The sequence below is a fragment of the Petaurus breviceps genome, unplaced genomic scaffold (assembly GCF_028583685.1).
Source record: "Petaurus breviceps papuanus isolate PSGF00001 unplaced genomic scaffold, PetGlider_PUasm1.0 186, whole genome shotgun sequence".
Classification (NCBI taxonomy): domain Eukaryota; kingdom Metazoa; phylum Chordata; class Mammalia; order Diprotodontia; family Petauridae; genus Petaurus; species Petaurus breviceps.
This window is the reverse complement of record NW_027185798.1, coordinates 14,559,056-14,577,558: the sequence shown is the minus strand read 5'-3', so window position 1 is coordinate 14,577,558 and position 18,503 is coordinate 14,559,056. Positions and strand designations below refer to the sequence as shown.

Below are 18,503 nucleotides of genomic sequence, written 5' to 3'. Positions count from 1 at the left end.
GGAGAGGGAGAGGGAGAGGGAGAGGGAAGAGAGAGAGGGAGAGGGAGAGAGAGTTATCAGTTATCTCTCTGGCTCATTTCTTTAAGCTTGATGTTGCTGTTTGTATAGTCATTTATTTTCGCCTCCATGGCCTTGGAGACCTCAGGGAGTGAGTAGGGTATACATTAAGAGCAGGTGAAATAGCATTTAAGGCTCTTCTCCCAGCTCACCAGTGTCACTGGCTAGAAGTTGTGCAGAAAAAGAGTTCTTTTCTTCTGTGGAAGTGCTTTTTTTTAATTTTAAAATTAATTTCTGTTTCCAGAGCTCTTTGCCTCTTTCATCAGAGGAGCTACTGAATTGTTCTGTTCTAGCTGCATTACCACACTCCCATTTTAATGAGCTGCAGAGAATTAATCACTAATCATTACTCAGCTCTGTAAGCAGACCTGGCTCCTGCCCAGATCCTGTGCCGATGCCTTGATAGGGGATCGTTATCCTTGCACGGTAACCCCCCCCCCCCCCCGCCCTCCAGCACCGCCATTTTGTTCTGTAACTTGTTGGCCGATTTCTCCAGGGCTGAGCCTTTTAGTTGGCTTCCACAGGTGCCCACGGAGGCAGCCTTCCCACTCTTCTCTTAACCTTACAAGAACATTCCTGCCTGTAGTTCTAGCCTTGCCATCACATGTACAGTCTGCTCCAAATCGTAAACTATTTTGCTTTCACCTATGTCTGCAGAATTCATGTGGCTGAACACAGGAAATCCAGGGACCTGTAAGGTGGCTAGTATGAGGCTTCTAGATTGATCTGATGGGAAATTAGTGCTGCATGAACTGATTAATGAATTGATTGATTAATACGTCAATTTCTACACTCCCAGTTGACCAGTAAAGGGAGAGAAAAAGACCTAAATGCTAATTAAAGGACATTTGTGCTCATCTGAAATTGCCAGATATTTACTAGTTGTGTGACCCTGGGCAAGTCCCTTCACCCCATTGACCTCAGTTTCCTCATCTGTCAAATGAGTTGAAGAAGGAAGTGACCTACCACTCCAGTGTTTTTGCCAAGAAAACCCTAAATGGTCATGAAGAGTTGGACGTGACTGAAAAATGACTGAACCAAAAAATAGTAAAAATGTAAATCTGCTCAGTTTAGATTTAATTTAAGCCAATTTTATGGCATCGTGGAGCAGCTTAAAGAAACAGGAATAGACTGTGCCTTCTTTCCTCCAGAGTCCCCGAAGGCTGCATCTCATGGCCACATAAATGACACTGTGGGTGAAGACGTGCCCATTTTGCAGGGGAGCGGGTCCCAGGCCTGGAAGGTGCAAAGTCTGTGACGGTTCTTGTGAAATGAGATGGACCCGTTGGTGTCAGCCTGGATTAATTCATTTTACATAGAGGAATATTCAGCCAACCTGATCATGTTGTTGACCCAGCTCAGCTTTTGTCGAGGTAGCTGAACCCCCAAGCCCAACCTGCTGTAACACATGGAAATCCTTCGTCTTCTCCTCAAAGGTCAGGAGCCGGCTTCAGGATTTGGGCTTAGGGATCAGGAGCTGAATGATGTCAGCAGCATCTCTGATGGAGCTGCCCTCTTCCTTCCTGGGCTTTCTGTTCACACTTTCCCCGTTTCCTCCACTCACAGGCTTTCAGAAGCGTCTGAGCAAAGATACTGCTTCTGGGGCCCAGGCTGAGATCTCTCGGCAGAGCACAGCCGCTCCTTATTAGGGCCATTTAATTGATTTTTGGCCGACTTCCATTTGCCAGCTGTGGCATTTCCTAAAGTCACTCTCCTCTTCTCTCTTTTATTCTATCCCATAAATCTGTTGAAGTTTTTATTTCCCTGCAATTAGGCCTGCTTGGTATAATAGAACAGCCAATGCCCTCTCGCTATATTTGCCCAAACAGAGAAACGTTTGCTCGGCATGAAGAATCTTCCTCAGACAGAATCAAATTTTGGGAAAGTACCTGAGTGTTCAATGAAGCATTTTATTGTCATAAAATTTAATCCCCTCTATTTCCAAAGGTCGTTTTTTTTCAGAGGCCAAATCTATTTGTAGCTGTGCAGTTGGGTGGGATAGGAGAAAATAAATCTTTAAAATATGAACAAGAACTTATTATTAAAGTAAATCAGAGAAGAAGGTAGACAGTATTAAGCATAATTGCTTTTTTTATTGTTCTCAGTTAAATAAATACATTTCGTTATCTCGATTATCTTAAGATTCATTAGGTAGTTAGGAACAGAGTACAAATCTCACTTGCCCCATTCTTTATGGTTTCGTTGCTTGGGAGCGTTTTTTTGTTTGTTTAAAATGACTTGCAGAAAAGTCTTTGAAAGTCAACCTCTTGACTTTGTGAATGTGAAATGGCAAGGCCAGTAGAAAAAAACGAGAGGCCTCTCATGATGGGGCTTTGCTCCCTCCAAGATTCTGCTGATGCTCTTTCCCCCCAACAGAGCAGCAGGCTTCCATGACAGAGCTGGTTTTGGGGATGACCTCCCTGTCCATGTCTGTTGCTCCTAGGCCACAGACCTCGGATATAATCCCGTAATCTGCTTGGAGAGTCCTTGTTGCAACTTCTTGGTTGGACTCTTTCTGAGGAGCTGCATTGTTGCAAGTAGTAACTCTCCTCTCCTTGCCTGGCTTCCTGGCAGGCCTTCCATCCAGTTGGTGAGTCTGGGTTATTGGAAGCACCATTCTGTTTTACCTCCAGCCAGGGTTATGAAGATGGATGGCACAATTCCCCTGCCTGGTGCTTGGAGTTCCTTTGAGAAAGCGCCAGATAAATAAAGGCACTGTTATGTTACTGTTTTTATTACTCATCTTACATCCTCCTGATATTTGGGTAGTACAGAAAAAGAATAATCGAAATGGAAAATTTCCCCTCGTCTTGGCAAAAAGGCGAGTTCAGGGAAGGTAGCTACCAAACAATGTAGTATGAGTTGGTACCTGGAGCTCCGGTGTGTCTGTGAGTGTTGGAAGGACTCAGCCTTGCCTGCCTCCATCACCAGCACCTCCTGATGGATGCCAAAGAGTTACTATAGATGTAGCTTGATGACATTTGTTAGGAGAAAAAGGGGTAAGCCAAGATAATGCCAGGAGCTTGCCTAGAATGGCGGGACCAATGACAGAGCAGAACTAGGAGGAGGAGCAGATTTAGCAGAAAGATAATAGGAAAATGGATTTTGAGGTAGAAGGGACCTCCCGGGTCCTCTCATCCCTCGTTTGCAGAACTGAGGCCCAGGGAAGTGATCTGACTGGCCCAAGACGTCCTGGGCATGTGAAGTGGCAGAAGGGAGGCAGGACTGGGACCAGGCTTGCCTGTCACTGGATCTTGGTGTCAAGCACGTGGGATCCCCGAGAGGGGACGGCCTGGAGGCAGTCAGAGATGAGGAGTTGGAATGAGGGTCTCAGGGCTTTTCCTGACAGCTTTCATCCTGGAAACCCATCGTTATTACATGCATCTTTTGTGCTCAGTTGCATGGGAACGGCTCCAGCATTTAGTAATTACCCCTTTTTTGCTTCCTCTGTGACTTGCTGAAATTGTGGGCATTAAGACTTGGGAAGGTTTCTTTTCTTTCCCTTCTGGAGCCATGGTACAGGCATGATTGCTCTCCTTCGAGTCTTGACCTCAGAGAGGAAGACGTCTCTTTGCCCCTGAACCCTTTGGGGTCTCATCTACAGCAAGAGATGACCCTGCAGCCCTCAGCAAGAACCGCTGAGAATGCATGTTTTTCCTGGTTTTGTCCAACATGAAAGAAAAGAGCCCAAGGCTGGTTCCTCAAACAGCTGTTGCTGCCTCTTGGGAGCTGGGATCTTCTAGAAGGAGGCCAGTGCCTCTTGATTTAGCCTGGATGATAGAGACTTTCATGTCAACAGAAGCCCCATGTCTGCTTTTTGCCGTACTTAAAAACTCCAGATGAGGTATGAGGGAGGCGGAAAGCAAGAGAAAAGATGAATATTCAGATGCCAGGAGGTAATCACTCTAGCTCAAGGTTGCAGCTTGTCCTTCCCTGAGCAATTGCTCGATGAATGACCAAAAGGATCCCCTAAGCAAGGATGTGACTGGAGGATGTGGGGCCTCCTGCCGAGGAGGAAGCGAGGGCTGGTGAGTGTTTGGCCTCCGAAGTGGGTCCATGGGAGAGGCCCAGAGGTGTGTGCTGGGCTGTTTCCATGTTATTTTATTTTCAAGTTCCTCAAATGCCTTTTGTTTTTATATCACAGATACAGACCCTTTTTTCCCAGGTAGCCTTGGAACAAAGAAAAAAAATTAAGCAAAACTAACAGAACCTGTGACACATTTGAAGGTGTACTCAGCGTTCTGCCCCTGTCATCCCCCACCTCTCCAGATGAAAGGAAGAAGGGGCATTTCTTCATTGCTTCTATACCAGGCCACATTTGGTCTTTATAATCACACAAGCTCCCATTTCTTTTTATGATATTTTCATTTATATTGTAGCCATTATGTGTGCTGGTCATCGCACCATTTCATTCAAGGCTTTCTATGTTTTGTATAGTACAGTGATGTTCCCTTCCTCTCATAATTTGATTAGTCATTTCCCAGTCAGTGGGCACCCATTCTGTTTGCAGTGTGTTGCTTTCACGAACAGTGGTGCTCTAAATATTTGGGCACCTGTGGGGCCTTTACTTCTATCTTTGGCCTCCTTTGGAGACTGATGGGATCTCCCCAGGTTAAAGTGACCCCCCTCCCCCAACACCCCCTTAATTTCTGCTTTTTTACTTGTTTTTTATTTTTTTCAAATGCTTTATTAACTTCTGATTTACATCATTAATTTCTGCTAGATTTTGAGTTACAAATTTTCTCCCTGTTTTTCCCCTACCCACCCCCCCCCAAAATAGCAGTCCCACAGGATATCCCCTCCTCCAATCTGCTCTCTCCCATATTTTCTCCCATACCCCTTTTGACTTTTCCAGTGGATCTCTATGCCCCAGTGCCTGTATATCTTATTTCCCAATTACACGTAAAATAGTATTGATGATAATATATATACACACACACATTTGAATATTTGATTTTAAAACTTTGAATTCCAGATTCATTCCCTTCCTCCCTTGTCACCCACCCTTACTGGGAAGATCAGCAGTTCAGTATAGGATGTACATGTGTGGCTAATGCAAAACAATAACATAGTAGATATATTATAAAAGATTGACTATATTTCCCTGCCTCTTATCCCACCTCCCACTTGTTCTATTCTGTACTTTGATCCCATCCCTTTTCAAAAGTGGGTGCTTCCAACTTCCCTCCCCCCAGCCTGCCCTCCCTTCCATCATTCCCCCTCTCGTCCCCTTCCCCCCTACTCTCCTGTAGGGTAAGATACCCTATTTAGTGTGTATTCCATTCCCTCCTCAAGCCAAATTCAATGGGAGTAAGGTTGACCCATTCCCTTTTGCCTTCCTATTCTTCCCCTCCGTTGTAACCATTTTCCTTTGCCTCTTCTGTATGAGATAGTTTCCCCCATTCTGTCTCTCCCCATCTCCTCTCATTATATTCCTCTCTCACCTCTTAATTTCACCTTTTAAGTATCATCCCTTCCTATTAAATTGGTCCTGTGCCCTCTATCTATGTATATCTGTAAACATATATACACACATTCACATATGTATTCATATGCCCATATGCCCTCATGTATATATTTCTATTCCCTTCAACTACTGAGAAAAGATTCATAAGTTACAATTATTGTTTCTCCATGTAGGAATGTTAATAGTTCAGCTTTGATAAGTTCCTTATGGTTTCTTTTCCCTGTTTACCTTCTCATGCTTCTCTTGCTTCTTGTATCTGAATGTCAGATTTTCTGTTCAACTCTGTTTTTTTCAGCAAGAATGCTTGAAAGTCCTCTATTCCACTGAATGACCATATTTTCCCCTGGAACATGATACTCAGTTTTGCTGGGTAGGTGACTCTTGGTTTTAATCCTAGCTCCTTTGTCCTCCGGAATATCATATTCCAAGCCCTTCAATTCCTCAGTGTAGAAGCTGCCAGATCCTGGGTTATCCTGATTGTGTTTCCACAATATTCAAATTGTTTCTTCCTGGCTGCTTGTAATATTCTCTCCTTAATCTGGGAATTCCGGAACCTGGCTATAATATTCCTAGGAGTTTTCTTTTTTGGATCTTTTTCAGGAGGTGATCGGCGGATTCTTTCAACCTCTATTTTGCCCTCTGATTCTAAAACATCAGGGCAGTTTTCTTTGAGAACTTCCTGGAGCATGATTTCTAGGTTCTTACTTTGATCATGGCTTTCAGGCAGTCCAATAATTTTTAAATTATCTCTCCTGGATCTATTTTCCAGGTCAGTGGTTTTTCCCATGAGGTATTTTATATTGCCTTCTATTCTTTCATTTGTTTGGATCTGTTTAACAGCATCTTGATTTCTCATAAAGTAATTAGCTTCCATTTGCTCCAATCTAATTCTGAAGCAATGATTCTCCTCATTGAGCTTTTGAGATTCTTTTTCCATCTGGCAAATTGGGCTTTTTAAGGCATTCTTCTCCTCGTTGCCTTTTTGAGCCTCTTTTGCCATTTGAGTCAGTCTGTTTTTTAAGGTATTATTTTCCTCAGTCAGGCTGTTGACTCTCATTTCATAATTTTCTTGCATTGTTCTCATTTCTCTTCCCAATCTTTCCTCCACTTCTCTTATCTGCTTCTTAAGGTCCTCTATGGCCTGTAACCTGCTCATATTTTCCTTTGGAGCTTTTGGTGCAGGAGTTCTGACTTCATTGTCTTCCTCCTGTTCCGTGCTTTGCTCCTTTTTGTCCCCAAAATAGGAGTGTAATGTTGGAATCTTCTGTCTGCTTTGTTTCCTTTACCTGGTCATGTCGCCCCTCAGTCACTTGACCCCTGGGCTTTTTGCCACAGTAGGACTCTGCCACCAGACAGGAGCTTTTGTCCCAAATGCTGGGGTTTTCTCAGCTGCCTGAGGTATTAGATGGGTGCCCTCTCTGAGGCCTCCACACACTCTGGCAAGCTGGACATACACCCCGGGACCTCTACCCTAAACTGCAGCCCAGATCCAAGCAAGTTAAAGCAAGAGCGATTACCCCTCAGACTGGTGCTTGGTCCCCCTACACTCTGCAGGCCAGGAGCTGAAGCTGCCACATGGCGCTGGCTGGCTATGCCGGCTTCTTAGTGGCTTCTTGCCTCAGGGCAAAAGCCACGCACTCCCACTTACTGGTCCCAAAGTCCAGACTGCACTGACCTCTTACTTTGTCCTTTACATCTATGTGTTGATAAATCTGAAAATGGCCATAGCTGCTGCTCATCTGGAGTTCCTCTGGCTGTGGGGCTGGTCAGGCCTGCCCTGGGGCTAAGGCCTTGGCATGGGGCTGGGCTGGGCTCCCAGAGTGCTGCGCTGGCCGATTCCTGCCGGCCTGCCGGGCTGTCCTCAGTGGGAGGTTAGCTTTTCTGTGTCATTTTGTGGGTTCTGCAGCTCCAAAGTTTTTTTAGAGTCCCCTTTTTACATAGATTGGGGAGGGTGGAAGCCGGAGCCATGGGAAGGTCGTGCTTCTACTCCATCATCTTGGCTCCGCCCCCCAATTTCTGCTTTTTTAAAGAAATAGATGTCACAGCGCTGTCAGTAACACTCTGTGGGTGTGTCTGTGATGCTGCAGCCCCTCCAACATTGACCGTTTTCTATCTTTTGTCATTTTTACCAATTTTCCAAACGTGAGGTGAAACCTTGGAATTGTTTTAATTTGTGTCTCTCTTATTTTTTTTTTTTTATTTTTGCTTTTCGGAGGGCAGTTGGGGTTAAGTGACTTGCCCAAAGTCACACGGCTAGTTTTTGTGCCAAGTGTCTGAGGCCGGATTTGAACTCAGGTCCTCCTGACTCCAGGGCTGTTGCTCTGTTCACTGCGCCACCTAGCTGCCTCACCTCTCTTATTTTTAATAATTTGGAACTGTTATTTACATCATTGTTTTTTTTTTTTTTAAGCAATTGGGGTTAAGTAACTTGCTCAAGGTTACACGGCCAGTTATTTCTGGGTGCGGTGCTAAGTGTCTGAGCCTGGGATTCGATCTCCAGGTCATTCGTGCTACCTGGCCACCCCTTATATCGTTAATTGTTTGCAAACATGGTGCCCTGGAAAGAAGGCCAACTCTGGAATTGGAGGACCTGGGTTCAAATTCTGCCTCAGATCCTTGCTTTTCTATGTGACCATGGGCAAGTCAGACTCCTTCGGCCTCAGTTTTCCCATCTGTAAAATGGGGGAGGGGGATATCCAGATGGCCTTTGAGGTCCTGATGGTCCTGGGCTTTGATTAAGTGCATTTGTCATAGTGTGTGTCCCAGCTCTCATGGAAGGTCACGCCCTATCCACGCGTCCTGGTGATAGAGTCTTTATTGGGATTCCTTGTCACCCTCCCCCCTAGCTGTCTGGCAGGCTGTCAGTGCTCAGCAGCCCGAGGCGCCGGGGCTGCCCCCATCATCTCATGGGATTAGTGCTCCCTCACCATTCAGTCATCACCAATGTTCATTGATTGCTCACCATGTTACCTGTTGGGTTGGGCACTGAAGGAAGAGACTGGGCAGTGATGATCCTTGCGTATAAGGAGAGCCAATATACCTGTCATGCAGAGTGGATACCTGACCAAAAAGGGCTACTTCTGTGGTGCACAGACCCAGCCTTTATCTATCTGAGTCAGTTTTGACTGTTGTAACCTAGAGAGCAGGGTCCAGGCTTGGTTCAGTTTGTCCCCGGGAAAATGCCTTTGAAAGATGGTGATAGCACCAGAGTTTGAGTCAATTTTGATCCCCATGTGGGATTCCAGTTCGTTTTGACTCTTGGCTAAGTGGAGGAGTGTGAGTGGGGGTGGGCAGGGGGAGATGCTTGTGAAGGTTCCTCTGGATAACATTGCTCTTTCTCAGAGGATAAAGAACGCCGAGGCACGGGATGGGAATGACTTTAGAGGTCACCTATTTGAATGCTCTTATTTCCAGAGGAAGCTTCTTCATGCATTAAGCTTTCAGTGGCATGGGCTTGGTTTAGAATTACTGGACATGACTGGACCTCCTGTCTATACAATTTGCATTCTAGAGGATAAGTGATTTCTTGATTCAAGTTCTATTTCTTTGAAGAAATGGGATATCTTGGTGAGTTTGGGGTTCACAGTCAATGTGGTCCTATTGATTTCAGGGTGACGTATTTTCTAATTAGAGGTCAGTGGTCACCTTGGTGAGTGAGGGGAATGATGGAGCAAGGCTGGTGTTGGTGACCAGGAAGACGTTGCTCAGTATAGATGTTCCAGTAGACTGAACTTGGGAAAGTGGGCAGGACCACAGCTCACATCAACATTGTCTTAGAATAAGTGTTATTTCTGTTGATTGGGGACCAAAGGGAGAGAGGACATGGTTGCTGGGATGTGGGAGGCAGGTTTAATTGTGACAGTTGGCCCCCAGGACATCGGGACAGGCCAGGCAGGCCAAGCCCAGGGCCTTCCCTGGGTGGGTTAGGCGGGATCAGTCCTTTCTTTGTGTTTATATCTCTAGCACGTAACACCATGCCTGATGTCTGACAGGAACAGCCCAGGCCACATTAGAACCACTGACCCAGAACTTTGTTAGCTCTCCCATTCTCTTATATCTTTGTATAATTGGTGAATTTATCTTTTCCTCATAAATTAATGCCTTGCTTAGACTCCAGGTTGGCTCAAGTCTGTAATCAGGGAGAGGCCGAGCGTCTGAAGGCCAAGAGAGCCTTGGTCAAAGCACTGTGTATGGGGTTTACTGGTCTCATGGAGAGAGCACAGAAGTGGGCATCCAGACAGTCTGAGCTCAGATGCCGGCTCCACCACCAAACCATTTGAGAACAGTGGCCAGACCACCTGCATGACCAAAAGCCATGGGCCATTGAGAGCCAAGCCTCTCTGGAGTACAGAGAGCAGAGGGCACTGTTACCATTGGATCCCACTGCTGGAGATACTTAAAGAAGGTGAAACTGGGGTAACAGAAATGAGGCCCAGAGATTGTGGGACTGAGGGCATCGAGGAGCTGACCTGCCCAGTGAGCCCTGGGGGAACTGCACCACTCAGGTGGTGGGCAGACACAGCAGCTGGGAGAGGCGAGGCTGCCTGGGATGAGCCTGGCACGCTCAGTGCCGCGGGCCCCCCAACAGCCCTCCCTGCCAGATTCGCTCAGAGGCCACCTCATCGTCTGACCTGGGGCTGCTGCTACAGGTGTGAGGCTAGTGATGGTGAAAGGGGTAAGAGGTCAAAAGGGGTTTTTTCTTTTCTTTGTTTTGTTTTTGCAAATGGTCTAAGACAGAGGCAGCTAGATGGTGCAGTGTGTAGAGAACCAAGCCTGCGGTCAACAAGTTCCGAGATTTGGCCTCAGACATTTACTAACTGTGTGACCCTGGGCAAGTCATTTACCCCTGTTGGTCCCAGTTTCTTCACTGAAGGGATCGCTGGCTCCTGTATGGGACCCTTGAAAGAAACAGCCCGATCTTGGTCAGGTTCGTTGCCAGTATGGATGGACACCAAATGGCTTTGATTGAAGCACTCCTTCCTCCCACCCCCCTCCCCATCACCTCCCTCTCAAACTCCCTACATCCTTTTCTCTTAGAGCAGAACATAGTCAAGTAGCCATTAACTGGATCTACCAGAAGTCCAGGAAGTACTGGATTCCTTTCCTCCATAGATTCGTATGTTTTGTCTTATGGAATATTTGAAGTAAGAATGAATAAGAATAAAACAGTTTCTTCACCTGTATGAACTGGAGAACCACTCCAGCTGTGTTGCCAAGAAACCCTAAAAGAGCTCACCAAGAGTCGGACGTGACTGAAACAACTGAATGACAGCAAGGCCTGAAGCACCTGTCCCTTCTTCCTCTCCCCTCTCATTCTCTCTCTCCCCTTCTCTTCTTGTATGCCCTGTTCCTGCGTGTCTCTGGCTGGTGTGAGTGTTGTTGCAAAGTGTGGCTTTCGAGTTAGGCTGTAAAGAATGCTAGATGGGAAGGCCGGGCACCTCAGTTTCCTTGTCAGGGGAATGAACCTTATCTCTAAGACCCGGCTCTCACATCTTGTGAGTCTGACAGCCACTAATGAGCTCTGTGGCCGTGGGCAAGTCATTCATTCTCTCTGGGGTTAGACTGAGGGAGCCCCCTCATCCATAAAAATGAGGACATTAGATTAGTTGTTCTCCAAGGCCCCTTCCAACTCATAACATACTGAGTCTATGGCTGAATAATGGAGAGAAGGAAATTATTCTCACTACAAACTGAGAGCGCCAGCCATTCTCAGGGATCGTAGACTGACAGAGCAGGGCCAACCCCCAGAGAGCACTGGCATCAGGAAAACATGTTTGGGGCACTAGCCTAGGCTGTTGTTGGAGTGGCATGGGGGGTTTCAGAGCAAGATGCTGATGATGGAAAAGGAGGACTGGCTGAAATGACCGGCAGGGACTTTCCTGTGTCAGAACATTTCTAGGCGCGAGATCTGGCTAAACGTCTAGAGCAAACATTGTAAGGGCAGCAGCTTGTATCTGTGATAATCCTGGTGCCAGAAATAGACAACCCCATGCCAAATGTGAGCCACTGGGAAAGGCATTTAGAAGCTGCTTCCCCTGCTTCCAAAGAAGCTGATGGACGGCAGGTTTTCACTCGCCACGAGCAGGGACCTTGTTACTTGGTACCATTAGGAGCAGCCATTGAGAAAGGCACTCGATTTCTTTGAGGAGAAAATGAACATTTTATGCCGTTATTTTGCAGCAGGGGATTCTGCCAGCTCAGAGAGGATAGGAACTCGGGAGCTTGGCCGGCCGATCAGGGCAAGCAGGTTCCAGAATTTGAGTCTAGAAAGGCAGCATCCCAGCCCTAAGCTGCTGATAACCACCTCCATTGGGACAGTGCTTAGAATGGGAGGGCATTGGTCCTGCAACTTGAGGGTAGGAAGGACTGAAGCAGAGCTGAAATGTGGGATGCTTGGATTCTTGTGTTCAGCTGTAAGTTACAGAAAAGAAAGCAGGAGAGGTGATGGGTTCATGATGTAGGAGACATAGATTTTTGGACCTGGATGTTGTGAGTTCATCCATGTATCTTTGTCTACAAGGGGTTTGTCTGTCTGACTTCCCTCCCTCCCTCCCTCCCTTCCTTCCTTCCTTCCTTCCTTCCTTCCTTCCTTCCTTCCTTCCTTCCTTCCTTCCTTCCTTCTTTGCTTTTCCTTTCTTTCTTTCCCAATGAAGAAGGGAAAATTAATGCTTATTAATTGAAAAAAATTAAATTGAAAAAGAAAATGAAAGAAAGCAGGTCCCAAAGCATGTTGTTCATAAACTCCACTGAAGGGATCGCTGGCTCCTGTGTGGGACCCTTGAAAGAAACAGCCCGATCTTGGTCAGGTTCGTTGCCAGTATGGATGGACACCAAATGGCTTTGATTGAAGCACTCCTTCCTCCCACCCCCCTCCCCATCACCTCCCTCTCAAACTCCCTACATCCTTTTCTCTTAGAGCAGAACATAGTCAAGTAGCCATTAACTGGATCTACCAGAAGTCCAGGAAGTACTGGATTCCTTTCCTCCATAGATTCGTATGTTTTGTCTTATGGAATATTTGAAGTAAGAATGAATAAGAATAAAATAAGAATTATCTGAGGTCTCTTTAGCTGAGCTTTCACCTCCTAGGATCTGGCCTGAACACGGCTTTTACAGCCCAGAGCAGCCGCTCTTCACCAGGTTTGTGTCCTGTGGTCCTTCGGCAGTGTCTGGGGAGGTCTGGGGGCCGCTTCTCAGAGTCAGACTTTTAAGTGCATGAAGTCAAATCCATAGGAATACCATGGAAACCAGTTGTATTGAAATTAAAACAAAACATGACAGAATGAGTTCTGGGCCTCTGGGTGAGTGCCCCTGCTGCCAAGCATCAGTGCTTATTCCATAGGTTGGCTCACCTGGTCTAAGAGCTTGGAATCACACAATAGCTATGTGACCTTGGACAGGTCATTCCCCCCGAAGGCAGAACATTGCACCAGCTGATATTGAAGGCTTCTTCCAAGTCTAAATCCCACAGCCCCAGGGTGACTCTGGTTTGTTTGTGGAGAGCCTGTTTCATCTCTTGCCAGGGAGGTGCCTTGGGCCTTGTCCTTTCATTCATGATTCTGTCCTGATTTGGTCTGCAGAGGTTCTGTGGGCTTGTGGCAGTCCGTCATCATCTCTGGGGTTTCTGTGACTGTCTCAAGTTGCCTAGTTTAAGGTTTTCCATTTGTAGGTGAGCTCCGTTGGGTCTGTCCCTTAGGGTCATTTGTATTCAGACGGCACTCAGGTGTGCCTTCCAGACAGGAGCAGCCTGGCTTCTGCATAATTGCCTGTCTTTGACTCAGTCATAGCTGTCTTCAGATTTGGGGAGGTCTAGATTTGGGCTCATATTTGGTTTAGGAGTTTGGAAGGGCCTCATGACAGAGTGCAGCTGTATGCCTTTGTTCACGTGCACATACCTTTAGCTCATTCGTTGGACGTTAGACGTGGGCATCACATCCACTGGCCACTGGCCTTCCAGCTTTGAGTCGGCCTTCCACTTTAGCCAGAAGTGGGCTCAGTGCTCTGTGCTCTGCTCTCTGGGTGATGCCTGGGCCTTGGATCTGGGGCATGGATTTATAGCAGCTGTTGGAGGGCTAGTCTCAGGAAGCAGTCTGCAGTATGCAGGCAGGAAGAGGTTTCTGAATGACTGTGTGTCATTTTAACAGATGGCTGGGCTGGAGCAGCTTCCGTTCTGCCTTGCCTTGAGCAGTATTAATCTTTCTGAAGTCGCTGCCTATTCCTCACCACTTGGCCAGCCCAGATGCAGGGTGCTGTGCTCAGATAGCAATGCAGAGAAGAGATGGAAGACCTCAGCAGAAGGGAGCCTTAGCAGTGGGCCTCTGACCCTGCCCAGCAGGGGCAGTCAGTGCTGTGAAATAACGACAACCGCCATGTACATGTGGCAGCCGCTGCCCGCCAGGCACAAGTGTTTGACCATCAGTATCTCACTTGATCCACCAACAGCCCTGGGGGGTTGGTGCTCTTTTTATGCCCATTTTACAGATGAGGAAATTGGGGCGAATAGAGAGTGAGTGACTTGTTCAGGATCACACAGCTAAGTTAGTGTCTGAGGCTGGAATCCGTTCAGGTCTTCCTGAGGCCAGGCCCAGGCCTCTGTTGGGCCTCCTGAATGGAGAGAAAGTCAACAAGCATTTACCAAGTGTCTGCTATGTACCAGGTGTCTGTTCATCCATCTGTCCTGAGCATCTTTATTTGCACATCCATCCTCTTTCCTTCTAACACTTTCAGCCTTTTCTTCTTTACCAGTTGTCTCCCTTCGAGCTTTAATCTCCTTTGATAATCTCCTTCCATTTTCACTGAAACTGCTCCATGGTCACCTCCGGCCTCCTCCTCCAGTTTACTGGCTGTGCATCAGTTCTCTTTAAGAATTGTTGCTTAGAAGATTCTGAAAACTGTAAGTCCCATGAGGGCAGGGTCTAGGTCTTGCCTTATCTTAGGTGCTCTTCCCAATGTTTGATGGTTTTTCCATTTCTGATGTAGCTAGGAGGCGGGGAGATCTGAGTTCAAATGCAGACTCTGACCCTAATCTCTTTCTGCCTCAGTTTCCTGATCTGGAAAATGTGGAAAATAATGGCCCCAACTTCACAGGGCTGTTGGGAGGATGAGCTGGGATAACTTGAGTGGAGAGTTTTGTCAGCCTTAAAGCACTACCCAAATGCTGGCTACCATCATCATTAGTGTTGTGGTGGTGGTCTTGCGTCTGCAGGTCACCCCTTCCTGCTGGACATTCTCTCCACTCTTGTCAGCCTTTCTCCAGTCCTTCGCACTCCTTCCTTCCTTCCCTCCCTCGGCCATTCAGCACAAGATTCTCTAGCTCCGGCTTTTCTCAGCCCCTTCAGCAGAGCCCAAGGGTCGCGTGCTTGTCTGGGGCTCCAGGGGGTTTCGCTAGAGAATCACATCCTTAGCTTCCCCGGCAGCCAACACACAGCCAGGTGTTACTGCTCAGAAAACGAACGAGATGCTTGAGTTGTTTCTGCTTCTAGGTAGAAATGTTCTTTCATTTGTCTTTCTGTGACTTAGCTCAGAAATGCCACAGAAAGGAAGGAGAAAGCGGGTCCTCCATCCTCTCTCCTAGAAAACAAAACACTCATTCCACTTTCTTATAAATGTTGCGATTATGATATTTTGTAGGCATCGGTGGTTTGCTTCCGAATTTTGTAACTGATGATTATGAGTGTAATTGTATTGCTGTTTGCTCAGGGTGCGGAAGTGTATAGAATGATTGTGTCAGAGACTCCTATGACAGAAAAGGCCTAGCAGCATTTTGGGGATTTCCCCCTCACTCTTTTGGCTAATAGTCCCAACCCCAGAAACCTGGGAAAATATGTGCCTGCTCACTATAAGAAGGGACCAGCCTTACATGTCCGCAGGCCACACACAGTAGTATAAAGTTGTTTTTTAAAAATAGAAATCCTAGAATGCGCAGCTCTTAGTCCTGTATATACAGTAAACCCCCAGAGTCTCAAACCCAAGTATGAGGCCTTCCCTGGGGGCCGCTCTCCCCTGATAGCTTGCCCTCCTGTTCCCTTCAGTGGGAGCTGCAGGGAGTGGGGAAGGGAAGACTCTCTTCCTTTTCCAATCTCCCTTTCTTTCCAGCTCTGTTCTGCCTACACTCCTCTCTTCTCTCCCCTTCTCTCGCTCCCTTCCCCTTCTGCCACCCCAAAGCCCTATTTCTCAGACTGAAGCCAACCTCTGGAGAGTCGTTCAGTCTTTTGGGAACTTCCCCCCTGCCAGAGGAAGGCAGAAGTGCACTGACCCTTCTCTCCTCTCTGTCCCCCTCAGGCCCCTTCTTCTCTGCCTTCTTAGGTCTTGCCCAGCTGCCAGAGCTTCCCATCACCACATGGGCTCTTTGGGGCCAGCACACATCATTTCCCCAGTTATCACAATGGGGGAGGAGCAAACATCCCAACCACATATGTGCATATCAGCAGGTCTACACACGCACACGTGTACACACATGTCTCTAGAATGTTCCTGCTGGGCCAGGGTTTCATGGCGGTTTTTGATAGCACAATTCTGTGACTTCAGAAAGTTTGCCTTAATGCAGAGCCCGTCATGCACTGTCTTCTGTTTGCTCTGCCGTCAGCTCTAGGGATCTTGTCTGTGTGTGTGACAGCCACTTTTATCTGTGTGATCGCTCCTTAGTCATACTCTTCCTGTTTGGAGCAGCCTTATTTCTGCTTTCAAGGGCCTCTGCCCCGTCAGGTTCTGCTGTCCCTGAGCACTAAGCAAGGCTTCGGGAGATACATAGAGACAGAATGAGACGTGGTCCCTGTCTTCATGGAATTTACAGTCTAAGAAAGTGGTTATGTGACATAGACAACAGAATAGGTTACATGTATTAGAAAAATGTGAAGAAAAAGCGTGAAATTCAATGGATGACTCCTCCTGTCTCCCTTCTCCTCTCCTCTCCATTAAAATGTGAAATTCAATGGATGACTCCCTTCCCCTCCCCTGCCCTCCCCTGCCCTCCCTTCCCCTCCCCCCCCCCCCCGCCCCGCCCCTCCCCTGCCCTAGTAGCATGTGCAGTCTCCCCTCCCCTCCCCTCCCTCTTGCTCTCCTGTCCCTTCTTCTCTCCCTGCTCATCTTCATTGGCAGACAGAATTTCCTTGTTTGGGAGTTGCCTGCATCAATACAACAGGTTTAGTCCCTGTTTGATGATGCTGATGAAGAAGAAATAGTAATCCGGGAGAAGTTTTGTGGCCTCTTGATTCCTCGTGTCCCATTTCCCCTGGCACAGGGTGCCTGTACCACCATTCCAAAGCACCACCTTATGAGAGGGGCCCTCAAGACAGTGCTTGGGTAGAACAATTACAATTTTGCTTCCATTTCCACTTTAACCCACAAAGCTTTTTGCCATTCAGCAAAAAGTCAAACTTTGCAGGGCAGGATTTCTCATTTTTCTAAGCACCAAAGACAATGTATATTTTAGATTTTTTTTTGACTAGAACATTAAACAGGCGATTGCTTGCATCAGACAAGTTAGAAAGCTGGGGAGTCGGGTCCTGGCTCCAAGTGCTGTTAGTTGGGTGGCCCCAGGTTGCAGGTCTTAGCCTCCTGGCCACTATGTTGAACTGACCCCCGTGTCCCCCCCAAGGAAGAAGAGGGCTGGACTTTGGGGTGCTCTGGGGCTGCAGTGGAGAGAGTGGCATGTGGAGGCTTGGACGACTGGACTTCCCATCCCTGTTCTCATATTCACTGGCTGTGACCCTGGGCAAGTCACTGAGCTACTACAAGAATCCTCGTCTAAAATAATATGGTTATTGTTACTCAAAGATACTGCCTGCCAAGGTTGTGTGCGCATCTTAAAGTGCCACCTAAGTGGGAACTATTGATATTCCTGATGAAAGGGTGCAAATTAAACCACTTTCCTTCCAGGCTGAATCAGAGGACTTACCCTAGCTTCACAGTAACGTTGTGAGATGGGATCCGCCAGGCAGGATAATCATGTGTTAATCTCCTATTAAGAGCTTCCTATGTCCCAGGCACTGGTCCCAGCTCCCCTTCTGATGGGGGAGTCATGGAAGGATATGGAGGGGAGTGAAGGGGAAGAGGATTGAAGAGGGATGAAGGGCAGCTGGGACAGGGGTTCCTGTCTGCTCCTGGAGGCAATAGGGAGCCCTGGGGGGGGGGTCCAGGTCAATCCCATACTTTAGGAAGGTCACTTTGGTGGCCAAGTGGAGCCTGCCCTAGGGGAGCGAGAGATTTGTGCCTGGAGACTCACTCAGAACATAGACATTTTTGACCCAGGGATTTCACAACAACTAAAGAAGGTTTTCAGATAATTTCAACTCTGCTGATCTCATCACTTGCCTGAAACTACTCTCTCCAGAGTTAGCAGTGATCCCTTAATCACCTTTTCTCAGTCTACCCTTCTGGGCCTCTCTGAAGGGTTTGCTCCTGGTGACTCTCATTTGGGGCCTCCCTCCTTTCTGCCTTTTTGTGGCTCTGCTGTCCCTTGGCCTTTCTGATCTCTCCATCCCTGACTCTGTTGCTGAGTCAGTGTCCACACAAGCCCACTGACTGTAGCTGTTCCCCAAGCCTCTGTCTGGGGCCTTCTCCTTTCTCTGCAGGCTCTCTCCCTGACTTTATCAGCTCCCATGGGCTTCGTTATTGTCTCTGTGTGGATGGCTCCCGAAGGATCTAGGTCTTTAACCCTCATCTCTTTCCTCATTTCCAATCCCTTGTCTCCAACTGCCTTTGGAAATTTAAACCCAGTGTATCCATAGCAGAGCTCGTCATCTCCTCTCCTGTTCCCTTCTCCCCACTTTCACGCATCCTGCATGTCGATGTCATTTCTGAATCTCGTTGCTTCTGCCTCTTTCAGTCCGGGGCATCTGCCCCTTCTCGTCCACCATGTCCTCATTCAGGTTCTCCTTCCTTTTCTCCCAGACCATTAGAATAAGCCTCATGCCTGCTTTTCTTTCCATCTTCTACAAATTGCCCAAGTCATTTTGCTAAAACACAGATCAGACCATGG

General features: G+C 47.4%; 1 protein-coding gene across 1 annotated transcript in view; it reads left to right on the top strand.

Moving 5' to 3' along the window:
* LOC138162044 (S-adenosyl-L-methionine-dependent tRNA 4-demethylwyosine synthase TYW1-like) overlaps window positions 1-18,503 on the top strand; it is a 255,701-nt gene that overhangs the window by 235,223 nt on the left and 1,975 nt on the right. The gene's annotated exons all lie outside the window — the stretch shown is intronic.